Here is a 21,975-nt window from a genome sequence, read left to right as displayed (position 1 = left end):
GGAGCGGAGGCCCAAAAGCAGGGAGCGACCGGGACCAGCGGCAAGAGCGGTGGCCCGAGAGCAGAGCAAGAGTGGGACCAGCGGCAAGAGCGGGGATATAAGGAGCAGCGACCCGAGGCCCAAGAACAGCGGCGAGAGAGGCTAAAAGGAGCGGCAGGGAGAGAGAGGGAGAAAGCAAAAATAAAATCAAGGAGTGACATCACAGGACAGCAGGTAGGTGATTGGTTGGTGAGTATTACAGTGTTTTTTTCTTTCTCTTAAGCTAGTGCAGTGGTTTAACTCTTTTGGTGAATCAGTAAACAAATAAACTGTAACTTAACAAAAAACATTAAAGAAAACTTAACAGCTTAAATTAAAATTTTGTTATTGGAGGTGATTATGCACTCCAGCACCCTTTGAGTGTACTCTTCTGGTTAAAACAATAGAACTGTAACTTAACAAAAAACATTAAAAGAAACTTAACAACTTAAATTAAAATTGTATTCCATGGGGTGATTATGCACTCCAGTCCCTGCGGTGTCCACCGGTCGCAGAAGGCCTCAAGCGTGCTCCATCTCCAGGGCCACCCGGGCGCAAACATGGCCGCGGAAGAGAGGCAGGCAGTCGGGCCGAACGACCCCCTCGACTGCCCACTGCCTGGACCAGTTGATGGCCAGGCCCAGGAGCAGCCCCACGAGGAGGTAGTGCAATGGTTTAAACTAAGAGCTGGGGAACTATAACTATTAAGTTAGCAAATAATAACTTAACTAGATAAACATTAATTAATATAACTATAAATAATCATTTGATTAAAAACTTTAACTAATTATATTAGCAAATAAACAAAAAAGAGATCGCAAGGCAGGCTATGTGTCGGGACTGTAGCATTTGGGAGTTTGTGGACAGCGAGACAATCCCGGATTCCCACATCTGCAGGAAATGTCTCTGCCTTCAGTCACTCCAGCTCAGAGTTATTGAGCTGGAGTGTGAATTAGGGATACTCTGAAACATAAGGGAGGGGGAGGAATTTCTGGATAGTTTTATCCAGAATACAGTCACACCACAGAGGAAAGCACAGGTTCAGGAAAGGGAGGGTGTGCCTGTTAGGGAGCCGGGTAGCAGGGAATTAGGAGGTGTTGAGAATGAGGTCCCGCAGACACTGGTCCTGTCCAGCAGGTACGATGTACTCACTACCTGTGAGGACAAGGAGAAAGACTGCGGGGAGCACGGCCACAATGCAGACCAAGGCACCGTGGCTCAGAGGGCTGTCCAAGGTGGGAGGCAGGGGGAAGAGCAGAATAGAAATGTGGTAGTGATAGGGGATTCTATAATTAGGGGGATAGATAGCATCCTCTGCAGCCATGAACGAGAATCCCGAAGGGTGTGTTACCTACCCGGTGCTAGGGTAAGGGATATCTCGTGGTGGCTGGAGAGGAATCTGGAAAGGGAGGGGGTAAATCCAGTTGTCGTGGCCTATGTCGGATTGAACGTCATAGGTAGGAACCGGGAGGAGTTCCTGCTGAGGGAGTATCAGGAGTGAGGCACTAAATTAAAAAGCAGGACCTCGAGGATAATATAATCTCTGAATTATTGCCCGAGCCACGTGCAAATTGACATAGAAGCAAACAGATCAAGAGAATTAACACGTAGCTAAAGGGCTGGTGTGGGAAAGAGGGGTTCTTTTTCATGGGACACTGGCACCAGTACTGGGACAGGAAGGAACTGTACCAATGAGACGGGCTCCACCTTAACCGGGATGGGACCCGTGTCCTAGCAGAAAGGATAAATAGGGAGGTGGCAAAGGCTTTAAACTAGTAAGACGGGGGAGGGATCCACAAGAAATGAAACCAGCCTAAATGTAAACAAAACAGGAAAGGAGAGCATATAAAAAATAAGTGGGGACATTAATGGCCAGGGAGTCAATAGAGTTCTAGAACAGGAGTTTAAAAAGATGGTTAAAAATAAAGTGAGAGGAACTGCTATTAAAAATGAGTTAAACTGTCTGTACAGCAATGCACACAGTGTCTGTAATAAAACGGGAGCTGGAGGCAATCATACATTGCGAGAAACCAGACGTAGTAGGGATTACTGAGACATGGCTACAGAAAAATCAGAACTGGGAATTAAACACTGCAGTGTATAACATATTTAGAAAAGATAGAGAGGGAAAAAGGAGAGGTGGAGTAGCTGTACTTATTAGGGATAACATATTGGCAGTAGAAAAAAGTGATTCAGCTATCAGCAAGACAGAAATAGAATCCATGTGGATAGAGATAAAAGATAATAAAGGATCAAACACACTAATAGGGCTAGTCTACAGATCACCTAATAGTGGAAGGGAGGTGGAGGAAGAAATATGCAGACAAATTAGGGAAATCAGATAAAAACATAGAATAATAATCATGGAGGATTTCAACTACCCCGATATTAATTGGACAGAAGAGGTAGGTAAAGGGGATAAGGGAATGGAGTTCCTACAATGTCTACAGGACTCCTTTCTAACCCAATATGTAAAAACATAGAAACATAGAAACGTAGAAGATAGGACCAGGAGTAGGCCATTCGGCCCCTCGAGCCTGCTCCGCCATTCAATGCGATCATGGCTGATCATCCAAATTCAGTACCCTGTCCCTGCTTTCTCCCCATATCCCTTGATCCCCTTAGCCTTAAGAAATATATCTAACTCCTTCTTGAATATATTTAATGAATTGGCCTCAACTGTCTTCTGTGGTAGAGAATTCCACAGGTTCACCACTCTCTGGGTGAAGAAATTCCTCCTCATCTCAGTCCTAAATGGTTTATCCCTTATCCTTAGACTGTGACGACCCCTGGTTCTGGACTCCCCTGCCATCGGGAACAGCCTTCCTGCATCTAGTCTATCTAGTACTGTTAGAATTTTATAAGTTTCAATGAGATCCCCTCTCATTCTATCACGAATATGACATCATTGGGATTACGGAACCATGGCTCCAGGGTGACCAAGGCTGGGAACGCAACATCCAGGGGTATTCAATATTCAGGAAAGATAGGCAAAAAGGAAAAGGAGGTGGGGTAGCATTGCTGGTTAAAGAGGGGATTAACACAATTGAAAGGAAGGATATTAGCTCTGATGATGTGGAATCTGTATGGGTAGAACTGAGAAATACCAAGGGGCAGAAAACGTTAGTGGGAGTGGCATATAGACCCCCAAACAATAATGCGGAGGTTGGGGATGGCATTAAAAAGGAAATTAGAGAAGCGTGCAATAAGGGCACAGCAGTTATCATGGGTGACTTTAATCTACATATAGATTGGGCTAACCAAATTAGTAACAATACTGTGGAGGAGGAATTCCTGGAATGTATACGGGATGGTTTCCTGGACCAATATGTCGCGGAACCAACTAGAGATCAGGCCATCTTAGACTGGGTATTATGTAATGAGAAAGGATTAATTAGCAATCTTGTTGCGCCAGGCCCCTTGAGTCAGAGCGATCATAATATGATAGAATTCTTCATTAAGATGGAGAGTGAAGTAGTTGACTCAGAGACTAGGGTCCTGAATTTAAATAAAGGAAACTACGATGGTATGAGGCGCGAGTTGGGTAGGATTGATTGGGGAATGTCATTCAAAGGGTTGACGGTGGATAGGCAATGGCAAACATTCAAAGACCGCATGGATGAACTACAGAATTTGTTCATCCCAGTTTGGCATAAAAATAAAACGAAAAAGGTGACTCAACCGTGGCTCACAAGGGAAATTAGGGATAGCATAAGATCCAAGGAGAGGACATATAAATTGGCCAGAAAAAGCAGTAAACCTGAGGATTGGGAGCAGTTTAGGAGTCAACAAAGGAGGACAAAGGGATTAATTAAGAGGGGGAAAATAGAGTATGAGAGTAAGCTTGCAGGGAACATAAAAACTGACTGTAAAAGCTTTTATAGATATGTGAAGAGAAAAAGATTGGTGAAGTCAAGCGTAGGTCCCTTGCAGTCAGAATCAGGGGAATTTATAATGGGGAACAAAGAACTGGTCGACCAATTAAATACATACTTTGGTTCTGTCTTCACAAAGGAGGACACAAATAACCTCCCAAAGATGTCGGGGAACATAGGGTCTAATGAGAGGGAGGAACTGAAAGAAATCAGTATTTGTAGGGAAATGGTGTTAGGGAAATTGACGGGATTGAAGACTGATAAATCCCCAGAGCCTAATAATCTACATCCTAGGGTACTTAAGGAAGTGGCCCTAGAAATAGTAGATGCATTGCTGGTCATCTTCTAAAATTCGATAGACTCTGGAACAGTACCCATGGATTGGAGGGTAGCTAATGTTACCCCACTATTCAAAAAAGGTGGTAGAGAGAAAACGGGGAATTATAGACGGTAAGCCTGACATCGGTAGTGGGGAAAATGCTAGAGTCCATTATAAAAGATGTAATAGCAGAGCACTTGGAAAACAGTGACAGGATCGGACAAAGTCAACATGGATTTACAAAAGGTAAATCGTGCTTGACTAATCTACTGTAATTTTTTGAGTATGTAACTGGTAAAATAGATAAGGGAGAACCAGTGGATGTGGTGTATTTGGACTTTCAGAAGCTTTTCGATAAGGTCCCGCATAAGAGATTAGCGTGTAAAGTTAAGGCACATGGGATTGGTGGCAAGGTATTGACTTGGATAGAGAACTGGTTGGCAGGCAGAAAGCAAAGAGTTGGAATAAACGTCTCTTTTTCCGAGTGGCAGGCAGTGACTAGTGGAGTACCGCAGGGATCGGTCCTAGGACCCCAGCTATTCACAATATATATCAATGATCTAGACGAGGGAACTAGATGTAATATCTCCAAGTTTGCAGATGACACAAAGCTGGGTGGGCGTGTGTGCTGTGAGGAGGATGCCGAGAAACTCCAGTATGATTTGGGCAGGTTGGGTGATTGGGCAGAAGTATGGCAGATGCAGTATAATGTGGATAAATGCGAGGTTATCCACTTTGGTGGCAAAAACAGGAAGGCAGATTATTATCTGAATGGCAATAGATTGGGAGAAGGGGAAGTGCAACGAGACCTGGGTGTCCTTGTGCACCAGTCGCTGAAGGTAAGCATGCAGGTGCAGCAGGCGGTTAAGAAGGCAAATGGTATGTTGACCTTCGTAGCGAGAGGGTTCGAGTACAGGAACAAGGATGTCTTGCTGCAGTTGTACAGGGCCTTGGTGAGACCACATCTTGAGTATTGTGTGCAGTTTTGGTCGCCTTATCTGAGGAAGGATGTTCTTGCCATGGAGGGAGTGCAGCGAAGATTCACCAGGCTGATACCTGGGATGGCAGGAATGACGTATGAGGAGAGATTGGGTCGATTGGGCTTATACTCGCTGGAGTTTAGAAGAATGAGAGGGGATCTCATTGAAACTTATAAAATTCTAACAGGACTAGACAGACTGGATGCAGGAAGGGTGTTCCCGATGGCCGTGGAGTCCAGAACCAGGGGTCACAGTCTAAAGATAAGCGGTAAGCCATTTAGGACAGAGATGAGGAGGAATTTCTTCACCCAGAGAGTGGTGAACCTGTGGAATTCTCTACCACAGAAGGCAGTAGATGCCAATTCATTAAATATATTCAAGAAGGAGTTAGATATATTTCTTAAGGCTAAAGGGATCAAGGGATATGGAGAGAAGGCAGAGACAGGGTACTGAATTTGGATGGTCAGCCATGATCTCATTGAATGGCGGAGCAGGCTCGAGGGGCCGAATTGCCACCTCACATTTATCCACATTATAGTGCATTTGCCATGTTGCTGCCCAATCACCCAACCTGGCCAAGCCGTACTGGAGTTTCACGACATCCTCCTCACAGCATAGCGTTGTGGTAAACCACTGTTTGTATTCCACTGTGTACATGCCTGGACATGCCTCGGCTGACTCCTCCCACAAGTCCTAGTATAAAGGTGACTGCTCCCCAGCCCTTTGTATTTCTGGACCGGTCGACCACTCGAGGCAGACCTTCATTCTTTTGTTAATAAAAGCCTTTAGTTACTCTCTTAACTCTCAGTCTTTTATGAGTAATTGATAGCGCATCAACCGTCCCACCCAGCTTTGTGTCGTCTGCAAATTTGGAGATATTACATCCAATTCCCTCGTCCAGATCATTAATATATATTGTGAACAGCTGGGGTCCTAGGACCGATCCTTGCGGTACCCCACTAGACACTGCCTGCCACTCGGAAACGACCCGTTTATTCCAACTCTTTGCTTTCTATCCGCCAACCAGTTCTCTATCCAAGTCAATACCTTGCCCCCAATCCCATGTGCCTTAATTTTGCACGCTAATCTCTTATGCGGGACCTTATCGAAAGCCTTCTGAAAGTCCAAATACACCACATCTACTGGTTCTCCCTTATATATTTTACCAGTTACATCCTCAAAAAATTCCAGTAGATTAGTCAAGCACGATTTACCTTTTGTACATCCATGTTGACTTTGTCCGATCCTGTCACTGCTTTCCAAGTGCTCTGCTATTACATCTTTTATAATGGACTCTAGCATTTTCTCCACTACCGATGTCAGGCTTACCGGTCTTTAATTCCCCGCTTTTTCTCTACCACCTTTTTTGAATCGTGGGGTAACATTAGCTACCCGCCAATCCATGGGTACTGTTCCAGAGTCTATCGAGTTCTGGAAGATGACCAGCAATGCACCTACTATTTCTAGGGCCACTTCCTTAAGTACACTAGGATGTAGATTATCAGGCCCTGGGGATTTATCGGCCTTCAGTCCCATCAATTTTCCTAAGACCATTTCCCTACAAATACTGATTTCTTTCAGTTCCACCCTTTCATCAGACCCTATGTTCCCCGGCATCTCTGGGAGGTTATTTGTGTCCTCCTTTGTGAAGACAGAACCAAAATATGTATTTAGTTGGTCTGCCATATCTTTGTTCCCCATTATAAATTCCCCTGATTCTGACTGCAAGGGACCTACGCTTGACTTCACCAATCTTTTTCTCTTCACATATCTATAAAAGCTTTTACAGTCAGTTTTTATGTTCCCTGCAAGCTTACTCTCATTCTATTTTCCCCTTCTTAATTAATCCCTTTGTCCTCCTTTGTTGAATCCTAAACTGCTCCCAATCCTCAGGACTATTGCTTTTTCTGGCCAATTTATATGTCCTCTCCTTGGATCTTATGCTATCCCTAATTTCCCTTGTTAGCCACGGTTGAGTCACCTTTTTTGTTTTATTTTCATGCCAAACTGGGATGAACAACTTCTGTAGTTCATCCATTCGATCTTTGAATGTTTGCCATTGCCTATCCACCGTCAATCCTTTGAGTGACATTCCCCAATCAATCCTACCCAACTCGCGCCTCAAACCATCGTAGTTTCCTTTATTTAAATTGAGGACCCTAGTCTCTGAGTCAACTACTTCATTCTCCATCTTAATGAAGAATTCGATCATATTATGATCGCTCCGACCCAAGGGGCCTCGTACAACAAGATTGCTAATTAATCCTTTCTTGTTACATAATACCCAGTCTAAGATGGCCTGATCTCTGGTTGGTTCCTCGACATATTGGTCCAGGAAACCATCCCGTAAACACTCCAGGAATTCCTCCTCCACAGTATTGTTACTGATTTGGTTAGCCCAATCTATATGTAGATTAAAGTCACCCATGATGACTGCTGTGCCCTTATTGCACGCTTCTTTAATTTCCCTTTTAATGCCATCCCCAACCTCCGCCTTACTGTTTGGAGGTCTATATACCACTCCCACAACGGTTTCTGCCCCTTAGTATTTCTCAATTCTACCCATACAGATTCCACATCATCAGAGCTAATATCCTTCCTTACAATTGCGTTAATCCCTTCTTTAACCAGTAATGCTACCCCACCTCCCTTTCCTTTTTGCCTATCTTTCCTGAATATCGAATACCCCTGGATGTTGAGTTCCCAGTCTTGGCCATCCTTGAGCCACGTTTCCTTAATCCCAACCAAATCTTATTCGTTTACCTCTATTTGCGCAGCCAATTCATCCACCTTATTACGAATGCTCCTCGCATTAAGACACAAAGCCTTCAGGCTTGTTTTTTAACGCTCTTAGACCTATTAGAATTATTATTTACTGTGGCCACATTTGATTTAAACCGTTGATTTCTCTGACTGCCACTTTTGTTTATCTCCTTCCTATCTTTTGCTTTTATCCTTGTTTCCCTTTCCTCTGTCTCCCTGCTCAGGTTCCCAACCCCCTGCCATTTTAGTTTAAACCCTCCCCCAGAGCACTAGCAAACACTCCCCCTAGGACATCGGTTCCAGCCCTGCCCAGGTGCAAACCCTCCGGTTTGAACTGGTCCCACCTCCCCCAGAACCGGTTCCAATGTCCCAGGAACCTGAATCCCTCCCCGTTGCACCATTCCTCTAGCCATGTATTCATCTGAAATATCCTTCTATTTCTACTCTGACTAGCACGTGGCACTGGTAGCAATCCTAAGATTACTACCTTTGAGGTCCTATTTTTAAATTTATCTCCTAACTCCCTATATTCCGCTTTTAGGACCTCATCCTGCTTTTTACCTGTATCGTTGGTGCCTATATGCACCACGACAACTGGCTGTTCACCCTCCCCTTCCAAGATGTTCTGCAGCCACTCTGAGTCATCCTTGACCCTTGCACCAGGGAGGCAACACACCATCCTGGAGTCTCGTTTGCAGCCACAGAAATGCCTATCTATTCCCCTTTCAATAGAATCCCCTATTACTATAGCTCTACCCCTCTTTTTCCTCCCGTCCTATGCAGCAGAGCCACCCCTGGTGCCAGGAAGTTGGCTGCTGCTGCTTTCCTCTGATAAGCCACCCCCCCCCCAACTGCACTCAAAGTGGTGTATCTGTTTGAGAGGGGTATGTCCACAGGGGACCCCTGCACTACCTGCCTACGCCTAGTACTCTGCCTGTTGGTCACCCATTCCCTTTCTGCCTGTTCATCCTCTACCTACGGTGTGTCCAACTCCGTAAACGTGCTATTCACGACATCCCGAGCATCGCGAATGCTCCAGTATGCATCCAATCGCAGCTCCAGTGCCACAATGCGGTCTGTCAGTAGCTGCAGCTGGATGCACTTCCTGTACACGTAGTTGTCAGGGACACAGGAAGTGTCCCTGAGTTCCCACATATCGCAGGAGGAGCATACCACGTGGCCGGGCTGTCCTGCCATGACGTACCCTTTAACTAATTGAATTTAAATTAAATCAATCAACCCCACTAATTACACTACAGTTAAATGGTTTACCAACAGTCCCTGCTACACCAGAGAGACCTTAGTAACTATAAACCAGAGTTAAAGTTTAAAAAAGAGAGGAATACTCACCAACCAATCACTTACCTGCTTCCTAGTGACGTCACGCTTTGATTACTTTTTACCTCTCTCTCCCGCTGCTGAATTGGTAAGCCTCGCTCCTCTTAAAGTCGCCGCACTCCTCGCTGCACTCCCAGGTCCGCTCTGGTCGGGCCTCGCTCCTCGCTCCTCTTATAGTCGCCGCGCTCCTCGCTCCAATCCCAGGTCCGCTCTGGTCGGGCCTTGCTCCTCGTTCCTCTTATAGTCGCCGTGCTCCTCGCTCCACTCCCAGGTCCGCTCTGGTCGGGCCTCGCTCCTCGCTCCTCTTATAGTCGCCGCGCTCCTCGCTCCACTCCCAGGTCCGCTCTGGTCGGGCCTCGCTCCTCGCTCCTCTTATAGTCGCCGCGCTCCTCGCTCCACTCCCAGGTCCGCTCTGGTCGGGCCTCGCTCCTCGCTGCACTTATAGTCGCCGCGCTCCTCGCTCCACTCCCAGGTCCGCTCTGGTCGGGCCTCGCTCCTCGCTCCTCTTATAGTCGCCGCGCTCCTCGCTCCACTCCCAGGTCCGCTCTGGCCAGGCCTCGCTCCTCTTATAGTCGCCGTGCTCCTCGCTCCACTCCCAGGTCCGCTCTGGTCGGGCCTCGCTCCTCGCTCCCCTTATAGTCGCCGCGCTCCTCGCTCCACTCCCAGGTCCGCTCTGGCCGGGCCTCGCTCCTCTTATAGTCGCCGCGCTCCTCGCTCCACTCCCAGGTCCGCTCTGGTCGGGCCTCGCTCCTCGCTGCTCTTATAGTCGCCGCGCTCCTCGCTCCACTCCCAGGTCCGCTCTGGTCAGGCTTCGCTCCTCGCTGCTCTTATAGTCGCCGCGCTCCTCGCTCCACTCCCAGGTCCGCTCTGGTCGGGCCTCGCTCCTCGCTCCTCTTATAGTCGCCGCGCTCCTCGCTTCACTCCCAGGTCCGCTCTGGTCGGGCCTCGCTCCTCGCTCCTCTTATAGTCACCGCGCTCCTCGCTCCACTCCCAGGTCCGTTCTGGTCGGGCCTCGCTCCTCGCTCCTCTTATAGTCGCCGCGCTCCTCGCTCCACTCCCAGGTCCGCTCTGGTCGGGCCTCGCTCCTCTTATAGTCGCCGCGCTCCTCGCTCCACTCCCAGGTCCGTTCTGGTCGGGCCTCGCTCCTCGCTCCTCTTATAGTCGCCGCGCTCCTCGCTCCACTCCCAGGTCCGCTCTGGTCGGGCCTCGCTCCTCTTATAGTCGCCGCGCTCCTCGCTCCACTCCCAGGTCCGCTCTGGTCGAGCCTCGCTCCTCACTCCTCTTATCGTTGCCGTGCTCCTCGCTCCACTCCCAGATTCACTATTGGATCTAGTAAAGGACAATGAACCAAATCAGATAAGAGAACTAAAAGTAGGGGAATATCTAGGCAAGAGTGACCATAATATAATACGCTTTAAGATAATAATTGAGAAGGACATAAGTATGACGAAGACCAGGGTAATAGATTGGAGCAAAGCTGATTTTGAGGGGCTGAGAATAGAACTTGGGAAAATAAAATGGACAACCGTATTGGCAAACAATGATGTAGAACAGCAATGGGAAACATTTAAAACGGTGTTCAACAGAGTCCAGGAAAAATATATTCCACTAAAAAACAAGAACAAGCTAAACACTAATGAGACAGCATGGATGAATAAAGCCATAAAGGAAACATTATAGGTAAGGAAAGAAGCATACATTAAGTACATGGACAGCAGGGGAGTGCAGGATAGGGGAGAATATGAAGGGATTAGGAGAGAAGTCAAAAAAAAATTAGGAAGGCAAAGAGGAACTATGAAATTAAATTATCAAGCAACATAAAACAAAATTGTAAAATATTTTACAGGCACATAAATTAAAAAAAGGAAGGTCAGGATGGGAATAGGGCCACTAAGGGATGGACAGGATATATCTCAGGCAGTGATATAAAGAGATGGCAGAAATATTAATTAATTATTTTGCTTCAGTATTTACCAGGGAGATAGAACAGGTGGACATGACATCGGATTTTGAGATTAGTAATGAGATAACTGCATTTAAAATAAAAAGAGGAGATATATTAAATAAAGTAATCAAACTCAAAGAGGATAAAACCCCTGGTCTGGATGGATTACATCCACATATTTTAAAAGAATCTATGGAAGAGATAGCAAAGACATTACTACACATATTTAATAATTTGTTAGGAAAAGGTGTAGTGCCAGAGGACTGGTGGATAGCTAACATAATACCTATATTTAAGAAGGGAGATAGAACATGTCCATGTAACTTATAGACCAGTCAGCTTAACAACGGTGGCAGGAAAAATAATGGAATCCCTACTAAAGGAGAAAATAGAAGAACATCTAGAAACCAAGGATATAATAATGAATAGTCAGCATGGATTTCAATGGGGAAAGTCTTGCTTGACCAACCTAATTGAATTTTTTGAAGAGGTAACAGAGAGAGTTGACAAGGGTAATGCAGTAGATGTGATTTATCTAGATTTTCAAAAGGCCTTCGATAAGGTACCACATAATAAACTATTGAATAAGGTCAGAGAATGTGGAGTCAGAGGACAAGTAGTAGAATGGTTAGCTAGCTGGCTTCAAGACAGAAAGCAGAGCGTAGGGGTAAAGGGTAGCTATTCAGAGTGGCAGAATGTGGGTAGTGATGTTCCACAAGGATCAGTGCTGGGACCACTGCTGTTCACAATTTACATTAACGATTTAGGTTTTAGAATCAGAAACACAATTTCTAAATTTGCAGAAGACACCAAATTGGGGGGATAGTCAATACTGAGGAGGACTGCAACAAATTACAGGAAGACATTAATAAACTTGCAGAATGGGCATATAATTGGCAACTGAATTTCAACACAGATAAATGTGAGGTATTACATTTTGGTAGGAAGAATAGGGAAGTCACTTATTACTTGGACGTTGCAAGTCTGGGTAGGGTAGAGGAGCGATGGGATCTCGGAGTACAAATACACAAATCACTATAAGTAGTGACACAGGTTAACAAGGCCATAAAAAAAGCAAACCAAGCACTAGGATTTATTTCTAGAGGGATAGAATTGAAAAGTAGTGAAGTTATGCTAAACTTGTATCGAACCTTGTTTAGACCATACTTGGAGTACTGCGTACAATTCTGGTTGCCATATTATAAAATGGATATATAGGCACTGGAGAGGGTGCAGAGAAGATTTACAAGGATGATACCAGAAATGCGAGGGTATAACTATCAGGAAAGGATGAACAGGCTGGGTCTCTTTTCTCTTGAAAAGAGAAGGCTGAGGGGGTGACATAATAGAGGTCTTTAAAATTATGAAAGGTTTTGACAGAGTATATACAGAGAGAGTGTTTCCACTTGTGGGGAAGAGCATAACTAGAAGTCATCAATATAAGATAGTCACCAAGAAATCAAATAGGGAATTCAGAAGAAATTTCTTTACCCAGAGAGTGGTGAGAATGTGGAACTTGCTACCACAGGGAGTGGTTCAAGCAAATAGTATAGATGCATTTAAGGGGAGATTAGATAAGCATATGAGGGAGATGGGAATAAAGTGTTATGCTGATAGTTAGATGAGGAAAGACAAGGAGGAGGCTCGCGTGGAGCGTAAACGCCGGCATGGACTGGTTGGGTCGAATGGCCTGTTTCTGTGCTGTATATCCTATGTAATCCTATGTAATTCCACTACCAAGTAGAAGCTTACCAATGCCTGCCTGCAAAATCCTGGTGATACTGCAGTGGGTCCACCGTTGCAGCTGCAGAAGCGGTAACCTAGGCCTACGCAGGTAAGTAAGTAGGGCCTATATGGATCGAAAGAAGCTGTTTTACTAGACCATCTTCCTCTATTACCTAAATTTCTGGCTATTACTACTGCTGCTACATCAAGCCTGCCGCAACCTTCCACATGGTGGTCCTGGGCAATGGTGGTTAATGGGACAGATATGAGGGAAATGGACTGGGGACCTGGGGGGCCCTACCCCCCTGGAGGTGGAGGAAGGAAAACTGAGGTCAGGGCAGTGAGGTCGCAGAAGGCTTCACTACCTGATTTTTGCCTCATTCTCAACAAGTAATGCACCCCATTTCAGGAGGAGAATTCAGCCTATGATCTCTCACAAGTGGTGTCTTAAAAGACAGGTTCCACTGTATATACAATGGCAACATAGATCTAAACTTTCTGGGTCAATTTTCCTCCATACAGGTGGAGCACACCTGAAGTGATCTCAGTCTGTCTAGGGCTGGAATTTTTCGGGGGTTCAGGGGGTACGTTTAGTGGTGGGTCGACTGGGAAAATATATTTTTTTGACAGCAGGTAGGGAACTCGCTGTCAACCTGTCTCTACGCTAGTCTCCCAGATGTCGGGTTTGTCATCGCAGAACAGACCCAACACCAAATGGCGTGGGAGGCAATTTACACCATTAGCTGGATTGTTTTGAGGCAATTAACTAGTATTTTAAGTTTACCTTTATATTTTTAGAGTTCGCCAACGGCATCCCTGCTGCTCAGAGATCATGTCAGGTAAGGAGGTCGGGTGTTGTGTCAGCATGTGATGATTTCTAAACTTGACAGCTGCAAATCTATTATATATAATAAAAAGCGGTTGGTTTGTCTGTCCGTCTGTCTGTCTGTCCGTCTGTCTGTCTGTATGTCCGCTATACACTCAAAAGTTATAGAGCGTACCTACACATATGTTATATCAAAAGAAAGGTTATGATCAGGGGAGTGTCATAGGTGTATTTACTTTTTGGTCAGACAAAAATTGTTTGGACAGTATTCAAAAAACGTTCAAAAATCCGCTCATTAGCAGTTGACCAATCCTACCGCTCATTAGCATTGAGTGACGTGATGGTTGACCAATCCTACAGTTCAGTGACCTGACGGTTGACCAATTGGTGCGTCACGGGCGGGACCTAATCCTGCAGCCACCCGAGACTGCGTCGGCCCGCCAGAGCGGGAGGTGAGTTGGGGTCACTCGGGCCGGGCCTCACAACCGCTCGGCCCGACACACAGAGCGGGGGAGCGGCTGCGGGCGGCCGTCAACCGCGTGGCCCGAGACTGCGTCGGCCCGCCACAGCGGGAGGTGAGTTGGGGTCACTCGAGCCGGGCCTCACAACCGCTCGGCCCGAGACACACAGCGGGGGACCGGCAGTGGCGGCCGTCAACCGCGCCACCCGAGACTGCGTCGGCCCGCCGGAGCGGGAGGTGAGTTGGGGTCACTCGGGCCGGGCCTCACAACCGCTCGGCCCGACACACAGAGCGGGGGAGCGGCTGCGGCCGGCCGTCAACCGCGCGGCCCTCTAAACTGCCCTGGCAACGCCGGGCCCCCCCCTGCTAGTGGTTTATAAAAACTCCCATTTCATAGGTCTTCACTTTCCAAGGTTAGAAGCTGTTACTGCATTTGGAAGACAGATAGAGCTTTATGCAGCTTGCAAGTGTTTGGAGCAAATTCTCTATCCAGTGTCGCCTCATTGGAACAACCTCTCTCACCATTGACAGATTGCTTCTGTCATCTCAACCTCACCTGCCACCTATTTCATCAGCATCCATGCTCTTGAAAATATCTCACCTTGGTCCTCAGAATCCCACCACGATCAGCCCCAACACCAGCAGCACCAGGCACACCAGCAGCACCAACACCAACCTTCTCCGCAATCAACTGATGCTGCACAGGACACATGGCATCAGCACCCGACCACAATGCTGCCTGGGAGGCCAGCGATGGCATCACCATGGCCACGCTGTACACCCTGGCTGCCACATGATGCGTCAGGTTGACACCACCCTACACCAACACCATAAAGCATCCCTACAATGCATGAGCCATTCCTTTCACGCTCATCACCATTGTGGGGTTACCGTTATGTCTCACCATTCACTGCAACTCACTAAGCCACTAATCTGTCCAAGAATGCAAAGTGTTGAAAACAATGATTTCAATGTTTGACAGCACATTAACAGAAACTTCACATGAACATTGGCTAAAACACCCACGTGCCTACCCTTGTGTTTTGTTAGTTGGTATGATTGGACTAGGATGAGGGTGAGTATGAGGGGTGGCTAGTGAGATGAGGAAGTGATAATGTAGATAGAGAGGGATGGGTGGAGGTGCAAGGTAAGTTGGTGTGAGTAAGGATGTTCAGGAGTAGGGTGGGGAAGGCAGAGTGATGGGGATGTGATGGGTGGCACAGGAGGATGAGTTTGAGTGTGGCTTTGCAGTAACGTTTCGTGATCTACTGAGCTCATTGAAAGGTTTGCGGCACTGCAGCTAGGTCCTTCTGATGACATCCCTGCTTGTGCCTTCCTGTGTAATGTGCAACCAGGCTGCGTTGGTGTCCTGGGGAGGTCTCTTCCGCCCATGGAAAGGGAAGAGAACCTCCCTGCGTGCTGTGACTCCCTCCATAAGTATATGGAAGGAATCATAGGAGAGCCTCGGTGCAGCCGTGCACCTCTGTGCAGTGCTTGTCAGTGTTTGCAGCACCTCAATGCAGTAGAACACTGACAGCACAACTGTGAAAATAAATTTGCGCATGGTCCCTTTAAGGAAATCGGCTGATGATGCGTCATTAAGTGACGTCATCAGACCCGCTTCCTTCAATTAGCCGGCAAACACGCTGGGCGGGCTTAACAAGACCAATCAGCATAAAATTATTTTCACAGAGCGGGTTGGAGCAAGCAGCGGGGTCGCACCCCACCACCGACTCTGGCCGCCCCAGACCTGTCTTGGTAGACGAAATCGCGGCCAAGGGGGGGGATTTTAACTCAGGTGCGGGATGGTGTCGTGTTATCCGAATTTCGTGTTTCCCACACGAATCTAAATGGATGTGGGAGATTGATGCAATTTTAACTGAATTGGCCAATTGATTTCCAACGTGTGGGAAGCCTTTGCAAATGGGTTTTTCATGACTGAAAGTCCCCTCCGATGACATCATCATTGCTGCTGCATTTAAGGTCCACAGCAAGCCTTGCTTCTTCTGCAGACTGCCAAGCTTCTTGACTGTGCAGTGCGAGGGAGCTGCAGCAAATATGACAAGCGGGAGGGCCAGATCAGCTCCTCGCTTTGATGAGGTGGCACTGCAGGCATTAGTGGATGGGACTAGGGCCAACAGGGAGGTGCTCTTCCCTTCATCAGGGAGGAAGAGGCCTCCCACTCAGACCAAGGCAGTGTGGATGCAGGTGGCTGAGGAGGTCAACTCCTTGGGAGTCACCCGCAGAACCTGGATACAGTGCAGGAAAAGATTTCATGACCTTCAGTGCACTGGAAAAGTGAGTATGAATTTCTCATCACCCTCAATCTGATCGCCATTGCCTTTCCTCACCAGCACTCAGCTTTAGCAATCTCTTCCTCCACATCCCACTTGACACTGACATCCATGCACCCTTACCCATTCCCTCTCTCTCTATGCTCACATTCACATAACTATTCGACCATGCAGCCCTCACACTCCCTATCACTCTGATGCTTTGAACACAACTGACAACACACAGGGAGGGCCTTGGTCTTGCAACCTCACTCCATCTTTGTCTCCTTGTAAGTATCTATGCTATGCAATCTCTACATTCACTCCTTCATTCTCACTCAACCTCCACTTGTCTCCCTCATTGCAGGAAAAGAGAGCTCACAACAAAAGAGAGCGAGCCAGGACAGGAGGAGGGACAGCCTCAATAGCCCACCTGACCCCCTGGGAGGAGGCCGTCCTGGAAATTATGGGAATAGAGGATGATTCGCGTGTGGGGGACGGACAGACAGGTGCAACACAGCAAGCTGGTGACAGAAAAGTTTCCCATCTCTCTCTTTGACATTGCATGAGTCGCTGATAATGATTGTGAAGCTGGAACAGATGGACTTATGAGCATCTGCAAAAAGCTATGTGCATGTAGCCTTTGTATCACATCTCTGACTCTTTCCTTTACTCCCCCACAGGACCATCACAAGCATCCGTCCCCCCTAGCCAGGAAGAAGAGGCTGAGCAGCCAGACTCCTCAGAGGAAGCTGCAACCCCTCTGAGGGCGCAGCGTCAGCAGAATCCAGCGCACCCAGCACCAGCGCAGACACTCATACCTCGGTGGGACTTTCGGGACATAGCGTAGTGTTGTCACCTGTGAGCATCAGCAGATTGTGGAGACAGGGACAGCAATGGAGAGTCCTAGTCAGAGGGCGCAGGACTCTGCCAGCTTGGCTCAGCAGCATGTCGACCCTCTGCCTCTGGGTCCATCCATAAGATCAGAGGTGATGGAACTCTCCAGGCACAGATGCAGGAGTCTCTGGCAGGTTTTGTCTCTAGGGTCGCTGTGAGTGTGGAGCGAATGGATGAGTCCATAGCGAACATGAGCAGAGCCTTTGTGGAGCCATTGGCGCATGAATGCATCACCACGGAAAGGATGGCTACTTCCGTGGTAAGGCTGGCTACTGTAGAGGAGAGGATGGCTACGGCCATGGAGCAGCTTAATCGCCAGGGTATGGAAAACATGGTCATTGTTCAGAATAGAATGACATCTCTTGAGGAGCGATGGGCATCTATTGAACAGAGAAACCAGACCTTCATGGAAGTCCTTCTGAGTAGGACTGCCATTGCAGATATGGGTCCCCAAGGTGCTCTCCAGCCACTTCTAGGCGCTGGCCCCTTCTGGCCTGTGCAGCTTCAGGTGGGTGAGCAGCAGCCTGGCGCTCCTGCTGCTGCTGCTGTTGATGGTGCTGCTGTTGCTCCTGGTTCTGCTGCTGCCGTGGCTGGTGCTCGAGCTCCTCTAATGCCCAGATGGGAAGGAAATAAATGGCTCCCATGCTTCTGGTATATGCCTCCATTGAGGAAACGCTGAGTGAAGGTGGCGAGAGGGGTTTCCCGGGAGGCCACACTGGAAATGGGTGTGAGGCTCCAACCTTCCACAGGTGTGGTTAAGCCTTCTAAAAGTTGCCCCAGACCTGAGACCACTAAGTCCTGCCACCTGCAAATCATGGCTGATCAAATCTCCTCTCTACTGGTTGACCTGCAGTTGATAGTCAGCAATCCAATAGTGCTCCCGCCAGGTTTCACATTCGTGTTTCCCACCAGGCGTGTTTCATGTGGGAAAAGGGTTAAATTTGCAAGGGCCTTTCAAAATAGGATTATAGAGGCCATTTAGTGGTTGTTAAGGGCCCTAACGACCAGACCTGCCTGTTGGATGCGGGACAGAGTCGGGACCATCAGACACAATTGAGTTAAAATTGCTCGGAGTCGGGAACCAGGCGGGGGGTGGGCCCCGCCCGCCAGTTTTTGTGATTTTAACCCCCCGCACGACTCCAAGCCCGCCTCCACGGCTCAATGAAAATCGAGGCCAAGGTCTCTGAATGCCTGAATTTGGTAGGCTGGAACATTATCATGGCATGGCTGCACTCCTGGTGTAAGCCTACTTCCTGGGAGGGCTTTGTGCTGGAATTAGGGTCAGAGAAAGAAGCACAGCTGCACGACTGGTTGCCAGATTAGGGCTTTCTTGTTGCTGTTTCAGAATAGCAGCACAAAGCCCCGCCTGCACCAAAGATCAAAAGGCTCCCCGTTAAAAAACAAGAGGGGGTGATCTTCATTCAGAAGTCGGGAAGGAGCCCGGCGGGCTCAGCAGGCCAATTAAGGGCCACAGGTGACGTCACAGACTGAAATTTCATCTGTCAAAACGTTTTGACAGATGAAATATCAGTGTTTCACAGCTGTTTGAAGCTGTCAAACACTGACAGTCTTACTTCTAGCATGAGTCCTTCTCCACAGACTCAGTTAGAAATCTCTCCTGCACAGAAAGCTGCAGGCTATCACTTTTGAGAGATCGCAGCCATTCTGCTTTCTGTGCCGGTGAGATGAGGGACTCCCCGAACCTAAAGGAAGGAAGGCTGAAAAGTTAAGAAAATGTATGTAAAACTTATTTAATCACTTTAGACACACCAAAAACACTTACCTTTGCACTCATGCACACATCACTCACCTGAACACCGACATCTTGACCCCTCCAAGCCCTTCAACCCGACGGCCTGACTCCTCCAACTTGGCGTGGTTTGGAGCCATCAGGATTCCCACAGTTCAAGCTTAAAAATAGGGATTAGGCTAAAAACTGCCTGTTAACTACCTGTTAACAGGCAGTTAATTGGCACTAATCCCTTCCCGCCTTGGGTAGGCAGGTCCCAGTGCAGGGCGGGCACCCGCCTCCTTTGAAATTGGCATGAAGGCGGGATGGGGTCGGGACCACTGATTTCGGGAATTTAACCCCCCTGTTCTGGACTTATTACATGCAGATAGCACCCTCTAGTGGTAGTTATTGTATAGCAGTGTGTTATTTGACCTTCTTCCTGTCTGCCCCGGAAGTAGTATTCCAGGGAGTGTTTTGCTGAGTTGTGAACAAAGGCCACATGACGCAGCCATTCACAATCCTCCTCCATCCTTCCTTATACGCTAGGCAAGACGCAATGTCTGTGAGTACCCTTGTTTAGTAACATGATAACAACCTTGTCAGTATAGTATTTTGACAATACTTTGTCCATAAGAAGTTTATTAGTTGTTAGCTACCGAGGTTTAGCTTCAGTGCTATTTACTTATACAATTAGTCTATTCTGTTTTCATAAACATGTTTGTATCTTATGTAACATCTAATGTATAGTACTCAGCTCTGTATACAAAACATACTTTGTCTTTGTTTACAGTTTCACAATTTTATTCAAGTAAAGCTTCATAACCGCACCCTGTTTCTCGAGGAGTTATTTGAATGAGTGTTTAGCTGACTGGATAACTGGATAGGAGTACATCTAGCGAGACCAGTACAGTGAAAAGACAGCAATACGGCTAGCCGTGAAGAGAGGAGATCCTCCACGTGGAGCAGCAAGGACTCAAGTGTTAAGTGGCCGTCATCTAGGCGCAGAGTAAGCCATCATGACACAGCCAGCTTAAGTCTTCACCTTGTACACCACACTTACCTCACATCATCATGGCAGGAGGTAATACCGAAAATGCTACTCAGCAAGTAGAATCACAGAATCACAGAAACCCCACAGTGCAGATAGAGGCCATTTCGGCCCATCGAGCCTGCACCGACACATATCCCACCCGATCCCCGTAACCCCTACACCAACACATATCCCACCCTATCCCTGTAACCCCATGTATTTAATCCCCCTAACACTAAGGGTCAATTTATCATAGCCAATCAACCTAACCCACACATCTTTGGACTATGGGAGGAAACCGGAGCACCCGGAGAAAACCCACGCAAACACGGGGAGAATGTGCAAACTCCACACAGACAGTCACCCGAGGCCGGATTCGAACCCGGGTCCCGGCGCTGTGAGGCAACAGTGCTAACCACTATGCCACCGTGCTGCTGTTAGAAGACCTTAAACAGTTAGATGAAACTGAAGAATGTGACAATCTGTCTATAAGCTCTCATTACTACAGATCATCAGCTGGTTCTAGGTCATCAGCCGGTTCACGGTCATCACCTGGTTCTAGAGTTAGTATGGCCATCGCCAGAGCACGGGCCAATGCCGAAGCAGCGTATGACAAGAAAGAAATGGAAATAAAAGTTGCATGGGCCTGTCTCCAAGCCACATTAGACGCCCTGCAGGAAGAAAGAGAGATAAAAGTTGAACGGGCTCGTCTCCAAGCCACATTAGACGCTCTGCAGGAAGAAAAAGAGAGATGTTGCATTAGCTGAGGCACTTTTAATGGAAGCTGATCTTGAGTCAGCTAGCAAAGTTCCAATTCCCGTTCCGCGTCAGAGTCGACTACAGCGCACCACAGACTATGTGAGCGACCAAGCTGACGCACAGTTTACGAGTGAGAGAGATGAAGACCCACACATCTCTACAGACTCAAGCACACCATATAACATGCTCCACGTCACCAACCAAGTTCGAAATGGACTGTGTGCCCCAAGTCACAGGATCCTCCCTGCAAAACAGAGGACACCGTGCAGAGGAATGGAGCGCTGAAGAGAGAAAGTCAGCAGCAAACCCCCTCTCGTTTCCTTGAGACCCTCAGCAGAGCCCCTACTCAAGGCGACCATGGCATAGGCCCCACCACCTACGACCTTGCCAAATACCTTGCACGCAGCCAGCTGGTGACTACAGGGTTAACCACGTTTGATGATAAACCAGAGAACTATTGGGCCTGGAAGTCCTCCTTCCATGGTGCCATATCGGGCTTAGACCTGTCGGCAGGAGAAGAGCTCGACCTCCTTATCAAATGGCTCGGCCCAGAGTCCGCTGGACAGGCACGCAGGATAAAAGCAGTCAATGTGAGACATCCGCCAGCTGGGTTGATGATGGCTTGGGCGCGGCTGGAAGAAAGCTACGGCTCGCCTGAAGCCATTGAAAGGGCTCTCTTTGCCAGGTTGGAGAACTTTCCGAAGTTGACAAATAGGGAACCCCAGAAGCTCCGCGACCTTGGAGATCTGCTGTCGGAACTCGAAGCTGCAAAGCAGGATGGCTACCTACCTGGCCTATCGTACTTAGACACTTCCAGAGGGGTAAGTCCCATCGTTGAGAAGCTTCCATTCAATCTGCAGGAGAAGTGGACATCATTCGGGTCAAGGTTCAAGCTAGAGCACAAAGTTACCTTCCCCCCATTCTCTGTGTTTGCCAACTTCATCCGTAGAGAAGCCAAAGCCAGGACAGACCCCAGCTTCAACTTCTCCTCCCACACAGCACTTGCCAGAAGAGACAAGTTTGACAGACATGGAA

The sequence above is a fragment of the Somniosus microcephalus genome, chromosome 10 (genome assembly GCF_052327205.1).
Source record: "Somniosus microcephalus isolate GS21.2 chromosome 10, FLI_Smic_1.0, whole genome shotgun sequence".
Classification (NCBI taxonomy): Eukaryota; Metazoa; Chordata; class Chondrichthyes; order Squaliformes; family Somniosidae; genus Somniosus; species Somniosus microcephalus.
The sequence above is the reverse complement of the archived record's forward strand: the minus strand, read 5'-3'. Positions refer to the sequence as shown.